The sequence below is a fragment of the Equus caballus genome, chromosome 10, assembly GCF_041296265.1.
Source record: "Equus caballus isolate H_3958 breed thoroughbred chromosome 10, TB-T2T, whole genome shotgun sequence".
Classification (NCBI taxonomy): domain Eukaryota; kingdom Metazoa; phylum Chordata; class Mammalia; order Perissodactyla; family Equidae; genus Equus; species Equus caballus.
Genome location: NC_091693.1, coordinates 91,177,506 through 91,197,120, shown reverse-complemented (window position 1 = coordinate 91,197,120; position 19,615 = coordinate 91,177,506). Strand labels below are relative to the sequence as shown.

Here is a 19,615-nt window from a genome sequence, read left to right as displayed (position 1 = left end):
CGGTGGCTTCCGTGGGCGTGGAAGGGAGGACCCATGGCGGGGCCTTTATCTGGGGCCAAGGGCCCACAAGCAGCAGGGCCAAGGGATGTCGGCGGAGGTAGGAGCGAGAAATGGGGCCCCTCTCCGGAAGCTGCCCGCCCCTCGGCGAGCGTCCGCGCACTACAGGTCCCAGCGGGCTCTGCGGGAAGCTTGGCGGCGGAGCCGGGCGTCGCCATGGCAACTGTCCCCGGATTGTTTCCCTTGCGTCGTCGGGACCTGGAAAGGTAACCAGCCTTGGCTGGGAAGGCTGCGTGGAAAGCCGTGATTCTGTCTGGCGACCCCGATGCTGTGCCCCTAAGTGAGGGCCTGTTACTGCTTCTGTTAATAGCTACTCTATTCAGGGCTAGGCATCCCTTCTCTCTAAACCTCACTGCAGTTCCATGAGGTGGGGGTCAGAATCCCCTTTGAGAAATAAGGGATCTGACGCTCAGTAAGGCTAATAAACTCACGTGTTTCTGTCGCCCGGCAGTTCTTCCTTGCACGTACTGCCTCTGGAGAAGGCATTGCGGACTGAGATGGAACCATCCTAAATGAGCGGAGAAATCCATGATTCCCTAGTCTGGAAGGCCTTCCCCGTGTGGGCGTGCGTGGTGGGAAGCTAGAGTGAAGAGACTCCAGAGAGCCCACATACTTCTCCCGCATTTGCTAGTCAGGAAACCTTATCTAGAGATTGTATCAGCGACACAGGCAGAGCAAAGACAAACCCGATTATCCCGACTTCTAGTATGAGGTGTTTTTCTACCACCTCCTCCTTCCGTTTTCTAAAATTCCGGAAGTGTTTTAGAAAGAAAAACAGAGTAAACATTCATGTACCCACTATCCAGAGGGAACAGATGTTATGTTTTGTCATTTTATATTTTTAAATAAAAGACATAGACATTTCAGATTAAGTGGGTGCCAGCTATTCCCAGTGCCACTGCACTTCCCTTCTGAGAGGCAGCTGCTGTCTTAAACTTGATATGCATATTGCTGATGTAAGTTTGTATACTTTGACTGGTGCTCTGTATTTATAAACGTGTAGGAGGACTGTGGACTTTTGAAGTTTTGCATGGATGCTGTTATATTTTGTGTATTGATCTACAACCTGACTTTTTCACCCAATTCCGTTTTTGAGATCTATGCACATTGATAGATAAGGATAGATTTCATTTTTAACTTCAGTTTTAGCTGTATAGTATTCTATCAAACAGTGTGCCACAAATTATTTGAGAATTCCCATAATGATGGATATTTGGGTTTCCCATTTGTCGCTGTTAAAAACAATGCTGTAGGGTATAATCTCCCCCAGTATCTTTCCTCAGTGTCTCTTGACAACACACCTGAAAAGTTACAAAGACTTAGACATTTACAAAATTCTTGCATATGTGGTCTTTGATAAATTTGTCTTCTTCGTCAGGCTGTAAGTTCCTTGAAGGAAGATATCATGTTTTATTTGGTTTCGTATTTTAAGCACATTGCATAGAACATGACGTAAGGTAGATGCTCAATAAATGAATGTGTTATGAATCGAGTTCTTTGATTTTATTTCTGAAGTAAAGTGATTCCCACAATCCCACTTTAAACCCCAAGGTCCAGAGATCTAGGCCCAGTCACAGTGCCAGTCAGATGGCATCACTAATGCCCAGGCAAATGCTCCTTCTTTAGCTGGGCACTTTGTGTTGCAGTGCACCAGCCTTTCTACCAAGGGGATCTGATGAAGGAGCTAATCCTAAAGCTCAGGGAAATTGTTGACTGAGTGGTTCTTTTTAAACTTAATATTTGGGATAATTTCAGTTTGTGATTTTACAAAATTAATGTTTTAATTCAATTTCACATTCACACTTCCTTTTTAAAACCCAGAATAGTTAACAGGATTAGGGAATAGTTATCAGTGAGGTATGAGGACAAGTCATCGTTCCAATATTCTTTCTCCAAGTTCTTCTCATAGGAACACTCCAGCTTTAGGAGAAGGCTTGTATTACAGGCTTAACCAGAAAACAAAGTGTGCCATGAGCAAATTAGCTGGACTGTATTACCATCCTTCCTTCAGTTTTCTGTCCTTTTGAGTTTTAGTTCAAGTTCAGCAGTATTACTATGAAGTACAAGACTGCTAAGAAGTAGCCGTAGGGCTAGCTTACAGTATAGCAGGGAAGGCAGAAGGAAGGAAAGAATGGGGGAGGGGAGGGGAGGAAGGGCCCCTATAACGCCTTGTCTATATCTCTAGCGAACAAGGAAATTTGCAAGTGTCATTTAAAACCCAAACTGCTACCACTCTGTTTTTTAAGGAGTTGTCTTAATTCCTGACAGTGGGGAAATAAATCTTTAAATAGGGGCAAGAAAAGGGATGAGTCTCCAGGTAGATGGCCCATTTTGTGTCATAATAGAACCATGAGAGTTAGGTATGCACAGGTGGGCAGGAGGCTAAGTTTGGGGATATGAGATTGAGAAAGTTGAATTGCTTTGTATAATGAAGTAGGAAGAATTGTTCACTGTGGTAGAGAGTGGGATTGGGAAAAAAGCAAAAAAGGGAGCAGAGGGAGAAAGGAGAGTCAAAATGGTGGAAAGGACTTTTAAAAAGAGCAATGAAGTCTGTTACTCAATTTGTAATTGTTAGTGTTGCTCTAATTACACACATACACACACACACACACACACATCCTCCATGCTTCCAAATATCAAGATAAATCTCCTGCAAGCTCAAAGCTTTGTGTAAATCTTTAGGGAAGTCAAGGAAAAGGCATTGTGTTCTACGTCTTAGGGAGATTTGGTGGAAAACAAGGGCAATATGTGTGTAACAATAAAGTAGCCCATAAACTGAACTATGTCAGATAAAGTAGGAGCTTAGTGTCCAAAGTGATGGGAAAATTACAAACTACATTCTACCCTACAATCTTAGAAAGCAAAGAGATAGGAGTTTTCCATCATCTGAAGATTGAGGTTATATTTAATTTCATTTTAATCTTAGAGGGCAAGGATATCTGGGATGACACCTGGTAATCTGTCTGTCTTTCCCACTAGTCTGTTAGCTGCTCAAAGCAAGAAGTAGGTCTTATATTTCTTTATATTCCCCAAGTCTAGCATGGTGTCTGGTATAAAGTAGAAATTTAGCAAAATGTTCACTGGATGGATGAACAAATGGGAAAAAATTATTAGACTCATACGATGGTAAGTAACAGAATGGCATTATTAAATCAAGTGTCTCAATAACTCGATTACCTATTCAGGAATTAGTAGGTTGAGTCTTAGTCATACCTTCCTCTGATCTCCAGGTGGCAGTATTATCTCATTAAATTGTTTTGAGACCAGATCCCGTTTAACTTTTGAGAAAAGAGAACAAAAATGAATTGAAATAAAAACTTATTTTTGTAGCTTATTTCTGTAATTGTACAGAGCCAAATAAGAAATAAAATTAATTACGTGAGATTCTGGATTTCTTCCCCAATTTGAGCACAAATGAGAATCAGTGGTAGCTTTTTAATTCAACCAGTTCCCAAAACCTTGAAGGTAAATACAAATTGATGTACTTTGTTTACAAAATGCATCCATTCCTTCAAAGTGTGAAAACCTGTGTGTGTGTGTGTGTGTGTGTGTGTGAAAGAGACAGAGAGACAGAGAGAGAGAGAGAGAGCGCGAGCAGTAATGTGTCTAGAAAGAAATCATTTCCCAACAAATAGGGTGATCAGATTAAATACAGGACGGTCAGTTAAACTTGAATTTCAGATAAAGAGTACTTGATTCTTATAAGTATGTCCCTTGCAATATTTGGGACATACTTAAAAAGTACTCCTAGTTTTCTGAAAATCAAGTTTAACTGGTCATCCTGTATTTTTGTTTTTTTTTTTTGCTAAATCTGGCAATCTTACCAACAAATATTTTGTTGTTGTCAGTTCCAAAGCAGACAGAACTTCAGTGGGTCTGTAGGGCACAGTGGTGTTTTCTTATTTGTAGGGATAAAAAGGAAGTAGCTGGTAGGGTCGGCTTCCTTGCTATAAGTCTTAACTTGACTGCTCTTTGTACTCTGCCCATGCAGAACAGAGTTTCTTAGCTGAGTAACTTATCTTCAGGAAACTGACCCCTCAAGCGAGTGCAGATGGTGTAGCCTAAAGTATTGATCTTATACAAACACAGTGCATCTGGTTGCAAAAGCCAAACTGTGAGTAAGCGAGGAGCTCCTGGACCCCTTCTCCTCTGACGCGTCACAGAGTGCTTGATCCACAGCTGCTGTGTCAACAGAAATGGAGGAGTTGCTTATGAAATAAATCCTACTTCAAGAAAGTAAAGAATTTTCTGGCAAATTAAATCATATGTCATAGTTTTATGTATGTTTGCATTTTTAATATAAGCATTCCCTATCTTCCAGATAAAATGCACTTCAAAATTTCATTTGTAAATATTTCTGAATTCAAAATAAGCTTTCCATAGAAACAACATTATGAGTGGTAGTCAGATCTTCAGGTTACCTAGTAAGAATATATTAAATTGATTTTGTGACGAAAACACTGTATTTATAGTTAAAAAACGTTCTTTACAAAAGGTTTTAATAATAGTATTTTAAAGAGTAAGAAATAAAAACGTTTTTAAAATACTGAATGTTCAGGTTTGAGGACATAGCAGTGAGCCATGTTTATGTTGCTCTTGCTCTGTGCCAGAAACCATTGTAAGTGATGTAAAGGATTAGCCCGTTAAATCCGCATAATACCCTGGGAGGTAGATTCCATTGTGACCCCACTTTACAGATGAGGAAACTGGGGCAAAGGTTGAATAGCCACCCAAAGTCACGCTGCTGCCAGGTAGTGGAACCCCATGCGAGCCAGCACACAGTCCATGAACCACTGTGCACCCCAGCTACAGCAGTCTAGAGTAAAGAGGTAAGCAAATTGCTCTAGAAGATTCTGAATGGGACATCTGATCGCTGTCTGGGGGAGTGCACTGTATTGTTCGCTGAGCCCGGAACAATTCAGAGCAGATGGTGGTCTTTTCCTTAATTTAGCTGTATTGCGAATACTGCTTTTGTGCTTACCAACCAGAATGGACCTAATTTGGAGTTTATAAATGCAATGAAGGGTTTCAGAAAGAGGAAGAAAGGTTTGCCTGTGGAGACCACTGAGGTGACCCATGTGAGAGATGTTGGTGCCTGGACCGGGCTGGGGGCCTTGCGTGTTGGAGGAGAGGAGGACAGGAAGTTCACTCTGGGGTCGTTATGTTTGAGATGATGTTTAGATTTACACATGGAGCTGTTGCGTGCACAGTTGTGTTGAAAAGTCTAGAGCTTCAGCCAGGATATGGACATTTGTTCAGCATATAGTGGGTATTTAAAGCCCTGAGATTTGAGATCACCAGGAGAATTTGCAAAGAGAAAACTGCTAAGGATTGAGCCCTGGGAAATTAGAAAATTGGGACAGAAAAGACTGAAAAAGGAGAAAATTAAAAAATACCAAGAGACAATGGCGATACCATTCACATTTTGGTATATATCATTCCAGACCTTGTTTCCTTGTATACATATGGCTTCCTTTTTTTAAAGTTAATTTTAGAAATATAATCTAAAATTTTACTTTATAGATTCCTAAAATAAATTTTGAGTAGAGTAATATGTGTATGTGGTATTAAAGGGTACTGAAAGTTTTGTAATGAGAAGGAACTCTCTCTTCCAGAGACATCCTGTGATGTTGGCTTCATCTCCTACGTGTGCTGTGTATGAATATCTGTGTATGTATAAATATACACACGTATTTCCCCCACACACTTAGGGTGTGCATATTGTTCTACAGCTTTTTTTTTCAGTTAACTATATATCTTAGATTTTGTTCCATATTGACCTGTACAGAGCTGCCACTTTAGTATGTTAAGATTGATTAATGTGATAATTCTAGTCAAAACTGTCAAGTGGACTTGCCCTAAGAGGCCCTTCCCCGACATCTTCCAGGGCTTTTGGTTTATCTCTCCTTTCATCCTGTTTTCCTTCTAATCATTCAGCCCTTGGTTTCTTCTTTTTCTCCTTATTGAAACACGTCTACCATGTATTGCATCCTCTCCGGGTTTCTTTTTTGTCCTGCAAAAATGTTCGGTCACTAGATTCTTACGAAGGATTTTCTGCCTCTTTGGAATGGAGTGTGAGGTAGGGGACAGTGCCTGCAGAAGCTCTTGTCGGACTGAAGAGGCAGGCTTGTAAAATGCCTTGTGTTAAATGCAGTGACAGATAGGAATGGGAGCTTTGGAGGCACGGGGAGGGGAATAGGGAAGGGAGACATCTGGCGTAAAAGGTGAAGCTACTACAAGAAAGAGTTAGAAATATGTGTATTTGGCAAAACAAAACAGTTTCTGTCCTCGGGCCTAAGGATCTAAGGAACCAGCTCCCTGACCTGGGCGAGCAGGTCCTTCGTGACCTGGCCCTTGGAGGTCCGCACCCTGCTTGCTTTGTCCCAACTTGCTGCTCTCTGTCCCTGGAGACACTTCCATAACTCTGCTCTCACATGCTCTGTGCCTGTGGCCTAGAACGCCCTTCCATGTCTGAACAATTCTCAAGAGCACAGCAATGACAGTGGTAATATTGTGTGAATGAGAGTAGCTCAATAAACAGTACAAATAATCTTAGTAGCTAAGATCTGGTATGCACAAATTTACATGCAGTTTCATCTAATCCTTTTAACAAGCTTATGAGACAGATACTGTTTTAACCCTATTTTTAAAACAAGAATATTGAGGGTAAATGACATTAAATAGCATCCCCAGAGTCACACAAGTCAGTAGCACAGCTAGGATTTTTACCTCAGTCTGGCTAATCCTGCCACTCGAAATTGACTCTTCTGTTGCCGCTCAAAATTAACTCTTTAGGAAAACAAGTCTGCAACTTAAATATCTGAAACGTTTCCTCATGTGTACTCCAGTAGCTTTATCTTTTTGTTCATCTGTGTAATACCCATTATAATTACTTTTTACCTTTATTTTTCTAAATTGCAAAAGTAAAGTTTATTACAGAAAATTTAAAAATGCAGATAAGCATAAGGAAATTGTTACCCATAACCCACATTCTGGGGGAAAAACAACAGTTTTAATCAACATCCCGTGTGTTTCCATTTACGTGGCATTCTGGAAAAGGCAAAAACCATGGGGAAAGAAGACCATGGTTGCCAGAGTCTGTGCTCCGAAGGGTGTTAGGGCTGATGAAAATGTTCTATATCTTGATTGTGGTGGTGGTGACGTGATTGTACATATGTATCAAAACTAATGGAACTGTACACTAAAAAAAGTACATATAAATTATACCTTAGTAAACCTGACTGAAAAAAATTAACACCTTGCTGAACGTTCTTTCATACTTTTTCCTATGCACATATAATAAATATTTATCTTTAAAAGTAGTTTGTGCTTTGTAGTATTTTATTAATGTACTTTATCTTTTAGAACATTTCTAGATTTGCAGAAAAGTTGCAGAGTTAGTACAGAGTTCCAGTATTCACCCCCCACATTAACATTTTACATTAGTATGCTATATTTGTTACAGTTAATGAGGCAATTAACTAAAGTCCATAGACTATTTGGATTTCCTTGGTTTTTACCTCGTATCCTTTTTCTGTTGCAGGACCCCATCCAGGACACCACATTACTTTTATTTCTCATGTCTCCTTAGGCTCCTGTTGGTTTTGACAGTTTCTCAGATTTTCCTTGTTTTGGTGACCTTGACAGTTTTGGAGTGCTGGTCAGGGATTTTATAGGATGCCTCATTATTGGGATTTGTCTGATGTTTTCCTCATGCTTAGACTGGGGTTAAGGGGTTTTGGGGGCTAACCACAGAGGTTATGCGCCATTTTCATCATATCTATATAATGCTTTATAACCTGCTTTTCACTCAAAAATGTATCAAATGCATATTTTCTACTCACTTATGTATAGATCTATAACCTTCTTAATTGTGATAATATTCTGGTTTATGGATGCAGCAATCACCTATTATTGGACACAATAGTATTTCACTTTTACAACAAATGCTGCAAGAGATATATATATAGTGCAAACATCTTTGCAGACTTGTCTGATGATTTCCTTAGGATGAATCCTGAACTGTGGAGCTGTGGATGCAAACTGTATTCACTTTTTGTTATTGTTGTTGTTTTAAGGCTTTGGTACATAGTACCAGAGTGCCCTCCAGAAAACTTATTCCCAATTTGAGCGTCTAGCACTCCTGTTTCATTGTTGTTTCCTCACATTCTAGTTAACACTGGATGTTCATTTCAACCTTTGTTAATCGTAGTGGAAAAATATATCATGTTGCATTGTATTTGTTTCCCTATTGGTATCTTCTGCCAGGGAGTGAGCTCCTAAAGGAAAAAGACCATATCCTGTCCACTTTCCCATACCCAGAGTCTAAGTTACTGCCTGAAAGAAATAGGCACTCAGCAGAAGGGAGGGTGGCGGGCCTGAATCCCTCAGCAATTGTGTGATCCAGCCCGAGAATCCATGAGAAGGAGAGGAAGGGTTTTCACCATCACTGGGTGTAATTGTATCCTTTGGGCCAGTGCCCTGTATATGTTATGTAATCTACAGGTGTGTCTCTAATAGAGTGAGCTTCAGACCAGGTAGGAGAGAATCTACACTAGGCCGAAAGAGGGTAAATAGGATCTCACCGTTTTCCTCCAATAAGAAGTATGGTTGCTGGGGATTTATTTTACCGACTCTACAGAGGCAGATCACCTCATAGTTCATTTAAGCTGTAATGCCATTAATATGTTTCCATATCACAGCTTTTTGAACCAATTAGATATATTTGTGATTTCCAGATCTTTTTCGTATATTTGTAACCTTACTTCTCAGTCATAGTGGCCCAATATTTTATTATTTATTTTTTCTGCACACTTCTTCAATATTTTATTTACATCCTTTCTTATAAAACCTTGACTTTCTCCCCTTCCCCATACTTTGCTCCTCCTAAATCTTGGTGTCACTTATAAATGTATTATATAACCATAATGATCAATGTTGCTGTTTCAATTTGTCTTTGGAAGAGGACACTACAGAAAAAGAAAAAGAATATGTGTTTTCATGTTAAATATTTTTAGTTTTTTCTAGTTTTGCAGGACTGACTCATTTAGTAGAATCTGAAAAAAGAAAAATGTTTTTCAGGCCTGATGGTAATTCACCAGACTTCTAAGATTACCAAATTTTTCAGTTATCGGTGGGAGATTTTCTCAAGGTGATCTATTTGGTATATACCTCACATCCAAGAATTTCCATCCGTTCCTCTCAGAGACTTCACCATCCCTTCCAGTTGTCACTTAATGTCTCTCTGGGGTGTGGGGGCACCCTTATGATTCCTCCAATCTAGGCTGACAAAAACTGGGTCCCAAGTTGTAAAAGAGAATAAAGAGAGAGAGAGGTCATAACATATGTTAGGACATGATGGAGAGAAATCCAAAGAGCCACCAGACAAGTTCCTGGAGTTTGAAGTGCTGCAGTATTAAAATTAACTTTACAACTTGAAACATTTTATGATCTATAATGACTCTCTTAGTAGCTAAATATGTCAGCAGAGAGAAATAATTGATGCTGTTTTATTATATGAAAGAGATGGGTTTACAGGAAGGTGGTAAAATATTAAAACAAGTATTTTATAGTGAAACAAACCAAACCATTGCTCTTGTTTGTTCATTAGTTAGTTTACCATAAAATTACTTTTCCTTTATATACATGTGGAGCTATAGGCATTTAAGTTGAATGCTTTAAAATTATGTCTTTAGGGGCCGGCCTGGTGGCACAGCAGTTCAGTGTGCACATTCTGCTTTAGTGGCCCGGGGTTCACCAGTTCGAATCCTGGGTGTGGACATGGCACCGCGTGGCAAGCCATGCTGTGGTAGGCGTCCCACATAGAAAGTAGAAGATGGGCACGGATGTTAGCTCAGGGCCAGTCTTCCTCAGCAAAAAGAGGAGGATTGGCAGATGTTAGCTCAGGGCTAGTCTTCCTCAAAAAAAAATAATAAAAATAAAATCATGTCTTTAGTTTTTTCTCATGTCTTTAGTAATTTCTCGTATTAGTTGTCTTTGTTTGATTACTTAAAAATTATTCAGTAATTCCTTTCATAAAAACATTACCAGTAATTATCATATTTGAAAAGGTAATAATCTCTAATGAAGTTATAGCATGTTTTTTGTTGCTATGAGTGTTACATTTATTACTCAGCTAACAATGCCCAGATAACCTTACTATTAACTCGTTTAATCTAGAATTTAGAAATGTAAGATGAGTAGAAGTCAGAAGAGTAGGAGGTGAGAAACAATGAAGAAATTAACTGTCGTTTAAATGATCAGCATTGTCCACCTGAGACTGTATTGAGCAAGAAGGAAGAGAATCAGAATTGAGTTATAGTAGCGTCTTACTATTTCTGTCTTCAAAGGATCAAACTAGATAGGACTCTAGAATGTTTCCTTGACAATTGGAGGAAAGTCTCCTCCATCATACCAGAGTATAGACATTTAATGATCAACTGATAATCATCAAGCAGTTAGGTAAACTAAAATGAACATATCTGACTGAATCCTATCACTTCAATTCCAGAATGTTAAATCTTTTAGAATAACCAGAATATTACAGTACATTAAACCTTTCGTATGTGAAATTAGGCATAAAGAATTCCCAAGGAAGTATTTCAGAGGAGGATTTCCCAGGCCCTATTAAATTCCTTGGCGGAGGAGCATGCAGATGATGTCAGCCTAGTCAAATGTTTTGATAAAACAAGACCTTCAGATGGAACGATAAATTTAGCTATTGTATAAATCAGTCAAGATTTTTAACTCTGTAAACTCAAGATGGCACAGGCAAACTTTCCCCCATAAAACAATAAGAGAACAATAAGTAGTATTCTCTGTTCCTGCACTCTGATTCCATCATGTCTCTACCTTGCTCAAAAGCCTCTCTGTTTCTTAGAGAAGCATCTGCCCAAGTCTGTGCCACAGATTTCTATTGGTATTTCTACTGATATTCTATAAGATAGTAATAAATCTTTCTAGAAAACAGATGCCTGTGGAAATTTTTTGTTTATTTTTAGATCTATATATGTAAGAAATATTCAAAACATCTTTAAGGTATTAATATGGAATAATTTGTTTTTAAGAAGTGGAGTGCCAATTTCTGTGCATCAAAAATCACTTCAAAAAAGTTAAAAGACAATAGAGATGAGAGAAGTTACATGCTACACATGTAACTGACTAAAGATTGGTACCAGAATATGTAAAAAATTTGGACAGGGTCCACCCCGTGGCCGAGTGGTTAAGTTCGCACACTCTGCTTCGGCGGCCCAGGGTTTCGTAGGTTCGGATCCTGGGCGCAGACATGGCAACGCTTGTCAGGCTACACTGAGGCAGTGTCCCACATGCCACAGCTAGAAGTACCCACAACTAAAAATACACAACTATGTACTGGGAGGCTTTGGGGAGAAAAGCGAAAAATAAAATCTTTAAAAAAAAAATTGGGGCAAAAGATATGGATGATAATTCACAGAGGAGAAAATCAAAATGATCCATAAACATGTGAAAAGACGTTCAAATTCATTAGTGATCGGGTGAATGCAAAGTAAAATAAAACCATTTTGTACTCAGATGGGCAAAAAACTAAAAAGTCTGGCAATGTTGAGTGCTTTCAAGAAATGTGAAACAACGAGTCTTGTCATTAGGAGTGGGAATATGAATAAGTACCACTTTGGAGAGTTGACTGGCGGTGTCTTGTAAATTAAAGAATGTGCTTAACTCATGATCCAGTAGTTCTAGGGACACTTACGTATGCACAAGGAAATAGACACAAAAATGTTCATTGCAGGGGCTGGCCCCGTGGCCGAGTGGTTAAGTTCGCGTGCTCTGCTTCGGTGGCCCAGGGTTTCGTAGGTTCGAATCCTGGGCACGGACATGGCACCACTCTTAGGCCACGCTGAGGTGGCATCCCACATGCCACAACTAGAAGGACCCACAACTAATAAAAAAAAATATACAACTATGTACTGGAGGGACTTGGGGAGGAAAAAAAAAAAGATTGTTAGCTCAGGTGCCAATCTTTAAAAAAAAAAAAAATTGTTCATTGCAACATTGTTTGTAACAGCAGGAATTTGAAGCAATATACATGTCTAATCTAAATGTGCCTAGATTGGAGAGTGGATGTGTTGGTAAATAGTCATTCATTACTTCAAGGAAAATTTGTTGAGCACCTGCAGTATGCCAGTGCTATTCTGGGTGTCTAGGATATGTCAGTGAACAAAGTGTCTGTTCTCACAGAGCTTACCTTTGATTGAGGGGGAGGGTGTGGGTGGAGAGAAGAGATAGAAAAAAAAAGAAAAATATGACCCATAGGAGATGGTGAGAAAAATAAAGCAGAGGGGGCCGGGGGAGTTCTTTGGTGGTCAGGAAGATCCTCTGTGCAGCCGTCTGAGCTAGGAGTGGTGGGGGAGTGGGCCGCGTGGTCAGCAGGGGAAGAGCGTTGGAGGCACTGGAGGCTGTGGGTGTGGAGATCTTGAAGCAGCAGGATTCCTGGTGTGTTTGAGAATCAGCACTGGTGGTGGGTGGGGGAGGCAGGTGCCTGGAGCCCAGTGGGCCTGCACCCACCTTGAAGACCGTAGAAACATCATCCATGTGGCAGACGTTTATTGAGCACTGACTATATACCTGGCACCTTTCTATGCTTTTTACACTGTTTTGTCACTTAATGCTCACAGTTGTCTTGAGTTTTCTTATGGTATTTAGCCCCACTTTACAGATCAGGAAACAGAGTCACAAACAGGGTAACTCACTCCAGATTGGTAAGCTGTAGTGTGCCAATTCAAACCCCAGGCAACCAGCAGACTCGGCTAGGTGGACTGCCTCTTGTTCTCTTCTCCCAGGAGTTTTCCCTCCCGTGCCATATGTCTTTCCCACCATTCCAGCCTGCGCCTACGGTTACCTACCAGCCTCGTCCACTGTTACTTTGGTCCCCTTCTCTTCTGGAATCTGGAGAGGGAGAGAGATGAGGTGGGACAGCCCTCTTTCCCTGGCCCCCTCGTCCTTTCCATCACTCTAGGGCTAGCACAGCAGGCTGTACAGATCTGCACAAATTTCTTGAGAGGAGGGTTGGGGCAATTTCTCAAGTTGGACTTTCTCTTGATTCTCAAAAGGGAAGGCAAATTAAGACTTAGACTCTTACAAAAAGAGGATCACCTTTAACACTTTCCCTATTCTTAACCTGCCTCCTCTGTATTCCTTGTAAGCACCTCCTATGTGGAATCTTGGATATTCTCTTTATTATCTGGAAAAGAGCTTCAAACTTGATTTCATTCTACTCGCTAGTTTTCTTCTGATTTGTTAGTGGTGGTGGTGGTTTCCTCTTCCATCTGCCACACGTAATTATGATGTTCCTCCATTTCTTTTATAAATTAGATTTTTTGTAACCACACTCATTCCCCATGAATCTGTGGCTGAAAGAACCGAATTTTTAAAAAAGTCGTCTTGGGGTCTCACGCTTTCTGAATACTTCGTAGTGAAGCTGAACAGTGGCACCAGCAGTTTCTAAAAAGCTGGGAGTTGGTAGACAAAGGCACAGTGCAGGGTGGTGTTTGTGGAATGCACTAACATTGGGTGTAAAGATGCTCTCGTGAGGACTCTCGGACGCTGAGAGCAGGGCTGTCTCTGTGGAGGGTCATGGGTAGGAGGTAGGGAAACTGGCTTTTCAAGGTTGACCTTTTGTACTGTTAGAAATGTAGTTCTCTTTCCTTGTCTACATAATGTATTTTTTAAAAACCAACACAAACTGAAATTAATCTGAAGGCAAGCTATTGAAAATAGACAGTGGGTTTTAGAACAGCGTATTTCACAAATACTTAGATATTGCAGAATATGCAGTGCTCCCTTCACTGTGATGTGCCTCGAAATGCAGGTTTGTTTGGTGAAAACAAATGAAGGTGTAGACTTGACGCGGAGCCTGCTGTGGGGACCTGACCCGCAGCCTTGCTCTTAATCTCAAGTGGCTACGTTATGGGGGAAAGGAGCCTTTTCTCACTTAAAAATAGTTTTGCATATTATTTTGTATAATAAAAATATGAGAGATATTTAACATTACATATCATTTGTTCTTCATAAAATGTTTTGAGTTTTTCATGGATGGTCTGTTAAAAATGGGGAACAATCAAAATTTGATCCTTGCTTACAGTTCCTCTGAGGGGACATTTCTGGCTGCCTGCTTTAATTCGGACAGGCGCCTTCTCTGCTTATCTTCCGATGGTGTTTTATTGAGGTGTTATGATATTAAAAAGCATTTAACTGCTGATGGTTGTCCATGGGCACATTATAATGTTAAAAAGCACTCTGAGGTCAGTTAACTTTGGGAAAGGATGAAGCCGGCCCTCCTCAGCCCTCTCATGTGGTTCTCTCCACTCTCTTCTCCCCCATCTTGTGAACCTTGCCTTTAGCCAAAATAGTCTACCTGGTGTCCCTGGTTCCACTTCATCTCTTACCTTGTCCAGATCTTGTTTTATTCCTTCTCTCATCTGGACTCATCCACTCCACGTTTAAACTATGCTTTAAGGGCCAGAATAAATCTTCCTTTTCCTTTTAACCTTTCCCTGACTATCCCCAGCTGCAGTGACATTAAACTGCACCAAACTCCTATGATGTAGCATTTCTTTATCTCACTTGGTCACTATCATCTGCTACGTGCAGTATGCAGAGTAATGGCCCCCCAAAGATGTCCATATCCTAATCCCCAGAACCTATGAATATGTTAGGTTAGGTGGTAAAGAGGAATTAAGGTTGTAGATGGAATCAAAGTTGCTAATCAATTGATTTTGAGGCAAGGAAAGTATCCCGGATGGTCCAGGTGAACTCACTGTAATCTTAAGAGCCTTTGAAAGTGGAAGAGGGAGGCAGAAGAGAGATCCAGAAAGATGCAGCATGAGAAGGACTTAGCTGGACCTTGCTGGCTTTGGAGAGTGCCATGAGCCAAGGAATGTGAGTGGCCTCTAGAAGCTGGAAAAGGCAAGAAAACAGCCAGCCACACCTGGGTTTTATTTTCCTCCATCAGTTGGTCCTAAGTGCAAAGTGAGGCATCAGTGCAATGAAAGTAGGAGAAGTGGGAGCTTTGGCCACCTGTTTATGCAATTTACTTGTTCCCTGTGGACATGCTGGACCTTATCCTGCGTGTGCATTTACTTTTTATGTTGAATTACTGCTATACCCATCTGAACTTACGGTTTGATGGATCCTATAAGCTCCAGTGCATAATGGGTAGCACTGATCATACAGTCACTTGATGTCCCATGTCAGGAGCTCAGTCTCTACAAGGGCCTAGTAGTTCACCAGGAGCTGCTTTTCAAATAGTAAGTAGTTCTCTGCCGCCAAAGGCATCTCTTTCCACCAGAATCCTAGGGTCTGAGTTGCACCTCTCTTCTTGAGGTTTGTGATCCTTAAATCCTTAAATATCAAGGGTACTTCTAACACCATTGGTTCTCAGTTAGCCTATGACTTGAGCGGCCAAAGTTGCTGAATGCTCTTTCTCTTCCTCTAGGCCCCACTTGAAGCTGGCGGCCCTCTGAATTGCTTAATACATGGGTTGGAGCAATATTCCTAAGTTCAGTATATGCTGTCTCCAAAAACTCAAGAGGCCCACCAAGCCCTGTGCCTCTTTCTTCGTGATGGTGCTGTAAGGAACAAGGACTTGTCTTGTTCCTTAGGAGGCCTATCTGTTATCTCCCAGACTACTAGACCTCTGAAAATTTCACAGGAGTGCAGGCCTTTGAGTCTTTGTTTATCTCATACCTTCTGGCCCACAGGAATCTTACTGGGGCATCCAGAGTACTTGTCACTCTCCATTCACCAGGTTTACTTGGCCTGATATCATAGTGGACCAGCTTGATTTTCTGGAAAATGTCAGGATCAAGAATTTTGCAGACAATATACTGCTGTCCTTCTCATGTTAAAGTAAAATTTTTGATCTTCTTTATTGTTGGGCATTGAAAAGAACGTTTGTAAGACCAAGAGCTATATAGAATATGTCAGAGCTTGTGTTGATCTTTTCTAGTAGAGTCACTACGTCCAGCCCATCAGCTGCAGTTGGAGCTACGAAGTGGCTAAGTTAACATGTCACCATTAACTGACAAGATCCGTCTGGTTTTTGCAGGGGCCATATGGGTAAATTAAAGAGAGATTTGATGGAAACCAACACCTCTGCATCTTTTAAATACTTGAGAGGTGTGTGAATTCCTGTAGTCCTCTTGGGATCTGTGTGATTTACTGTCTTGGGATGTTGACTGAAGTGGGGATGGAGGGGGATCATTTTCAGGGGTTTCTTCATAGCCCTTCTTAACATGGTGACTTTTACACAGTAGGTCAGGAAGTATGAAAATCCTGCTAAATGGTAAGTATGTCCATTCAAATTTCATGCTTGGGAACTGGGGAAATAACCACAGAATATTTTGTTTCCTATCTTCAGAATTCTATTCCACAGAATTTTGGGGCTCACAGTAACATGGACTTGTGCCAGAACTGCATTTATCACTGGTGTTCTGTGATGGCATTTTGGGTTTGCTTGTTTCAGTATCAGTTCAGACCCTGTTATGTAACAGTACTTAGAAAGTCTGGGAAAACTCCTTTCTCCAGTACACAGTTTCTGTAGTAAATGTCTACAAGAGCTTTTGGGAGATGATGGGGGAATGTTGATTGTGCATACCTGAGGAGTTATATAGTCCTTCCTTAAGATCACCCATACTGCCTTTAATAATGGGCTCTGGCCTCCTAACTGGCTCAAAACTGGATGAGAGTCCACAGTATTTTTTAATTTGAAGTTGATGTCCGTCTTGTCAGCAGTTTTTTGTTTGTTTGTTTGTTTTGCCTTACAAGACAAGTAAGTTAAGTACCACCTTGATTAGGTCTTCATGGGTCTTGCTCCTGGGAGCATCATAATCTGTTACCCATCACCACAGATTTCCATAGGTCTAGACACTCTGATTGCCAATCCAGCTTTGCTGTGTATTATGGTAGTTATGTCCATACTGACTCTGTCATTAGGTGCCGCTCCCTGACCATGCTACAATCCTGTCATCTCAGTTGAAGGCTGGTTTCCCACAGCATTTCTTCAGTGTACAGAGGAAGTATGTCATTGAGTTTCTTAAAAATCCCAGTGCAGGAGCTGGCTCAGTGGTGTAGTAGTCAAGTTTGTGTGCTCTGCTTTGGTGGCCTGGGGTTTACAGGTTTGGATCCTGGGTGCAGACCTAGCACCACTCATGAAGCTACGCTGTGGCAGCATCCCACATAAAATAGAGGAAGATTGGCACAGATGTTAGCTCAGGGCCAATCTTCCTTACAAAAAAAAGCAAAAACAAAAAAATCCCAGTGCAAACAACTTGGCGAGTTCCTTATTTCCTTAATGAAGCCAGTGTCCTCCAGGGCTTCCTGGGGCATGTCATCAGATAGTCGTTCTCAGATTAAATGTAATAAGAGTAATAAATCTGTTTTAACGTTTTCACCTCTGCAAGCCTTGTGATCCTTTCCTCAGTATTCTGCCAAATGGTTCTGGCAGCTCAACCTCATTTACAGTAGGATAACATGTCCGAGCTTCAAGAGGCCACCTCAGCAGCACATTAGGATAACTCCGGATTTCCTTTCCAGGAGGCTAGACCCCAAGTCCCAGGAGAATGCTCCACTATGCAGACTGACGTTCTTTCCCTCACCACCACTCCGATGAGACACTCTCGAGGTGCATTCCCGCACATGCTCTTCCACTTCTTGCCAGTACTTCTTATTCTGATCCTGTAATTGTTTTGATTATATAAGCTCTTTCCTCCCAAAGAAGGAAATGTATTTTCCCAGTAGACTCTTGTTATTCCTGAGGCAATGAAGGATGTGGTGGCAGATCCTGTACAGAAAAAAATAGTCTTGCAAGACACCTGACTCAGGTAAGGTTTTTGCAAAGCTTCCAGCCATTGTGAAAGCTTTCTCTCTAGCAAGGGGAAACAATGGCTTCTCCTGGCAGAAGATTCATTGGAATCTAGGGATTCAAGTTATTTTGTTTTATCCACCCAATGCCACCATCCCAGATATCAGGATGCCTGTCCAGGGCCTTGACTTGGCATGGAAGACTTTTTGAGGCTGAGCACTCACTCTCCTTTGTTGTTTTGCCACCTTGCAGTCTAACCTTGGGCCTGATTTTTCAGCATATATTGCCATACAGCTACAGGAAATGGGGTCATTTTGTTTATTTTTCATTTCCCCCCCTTTCTCTTTTTATTTACTTTTTTATCAAGGTATAACTTACAGCAAAGTGTGTGCATATTAAGTGTAGATCTTGATACATGTTTGCATATATATCCACCTTTGTGGCCACGAACCAACCAAGACACTGCAGGAGGCTTCTCCATGCCCCTCCCAGTCAGCCTTTTCCCCACAGAGGGATCACTATTTGACTTCTTTCATCATAAACTCATTTTTCCTGTTTTAACTTTGTATAAGTGGGTTTGTGGTTTGTACTCCTTCACTCGTCATCATGTCTGTGAGATGCATTCCTGCTATTGTGTGAAGCATAGTTCTTGTCTGTTGCTGTTTAGCACTTTGTGGTGTCCCATGATACCTTTGTCCATTCTCCTGTTGATGGGCATTTGGGTTATTTCCAGTTTGTGCTCTTATGATAAAACTGCTATGCACATTCTTACGTATGACGTTTGGTGGACTTAAACACTCATTTCTTTTGGGAGTGGAATTCCTTAGTTTTTGGCTGTATGTACATACAACTTTAGTTAAATGTTGCCACACAGTTTTCCAAAGTGGTTGCACTGCTTTAAACACCCCACCAGCCATAGGTAGGGTTCTAGTTGCTCCATATCCTTCCTAGGTACTGACTTGGTATTGACAGTCCTTTTAATTTAAGTCATTCTTGTGGGAGTATAGTAGTATCAAATTGTAGTTTTAATGTGCATTTCCTTGATGAATAATGACGTCAATCGTCTTTTCATATGCATTTTGCCATTTGTTTATTCTCCTTGTGAAAGAGTTTTGGGGGCAGTTTTTAAAAATCGGGCTATATGGGTTTCTTTTGTTATTGATTTGTAGGAATTCTTTATATATTCTGGATCTAAGTACTTTGTTGAATATATGCTCCAAGTCCTTGGCTTGCCTTCTGTCTTAATGTTTTTTGATGAACAGAAATTCTTATTTTAATGAAGTCCACTTTATCAATCTTCTATTATTGCTAGTGCTCTTTGTGTTCTATTTACCCCCAAGACACGAATAGGTTCTTCTGTGTTTTCTCCTAGAAGTTTTATTGTTGTAGCATTTACATTTCGGTCCATGACCCATCTATAATTAATTTAGGGGGATGGTGTGAAGTAGAAGTCAAAGTACACTTTTCCTTGTGGATATCCACTGGATCCAGCGCCAGATATCAAAACACGCTGCCATGAAGGACTTTGTATCTTTACAGCTGGCCTTTTTTAAAAAAATTTTTATTTATTCATTTTTTTGAGGAAGATTAGCCCTGAGCTAACGCCTGCCAATCCTCCTCTTTGTTTTGCTGAGGAAGACTGGCTCTGAGCTAACATCCATGCCCATCTTCCTCTACTTTATATGTGGGACGCCTACCACAGCATGGCTTGCCAAGTGG

The 19,615-nt window shown here is 40.8% G+C and overlaps 1 protein-coding gene across 3 annotated transcripts in view; it reads left to right on the top strand.

Annotated features, from left to right (window-relative positions):
• Positions 1-126: 126 nt before the first annotated feature.
• The window catches only part of NHSL1 (NHS like 1), a 290,623-nt gene continuing 271,134 nt past the window's right edge, over positions 127-19,615 (top strand). For 2 of the 3 annotated variants that reach the window (XM_023651202.2, XM_070225551.1), the window contains exon 1: positions 127-263. The gene's annotated coding sequence lies outside the window, so the exon portion shown is untranslated. The remainder of the gene's footprint in view (positions 264-19,615) is intronic. The other variant, XM_023651205.2, reaches the window with a different exon arrangement.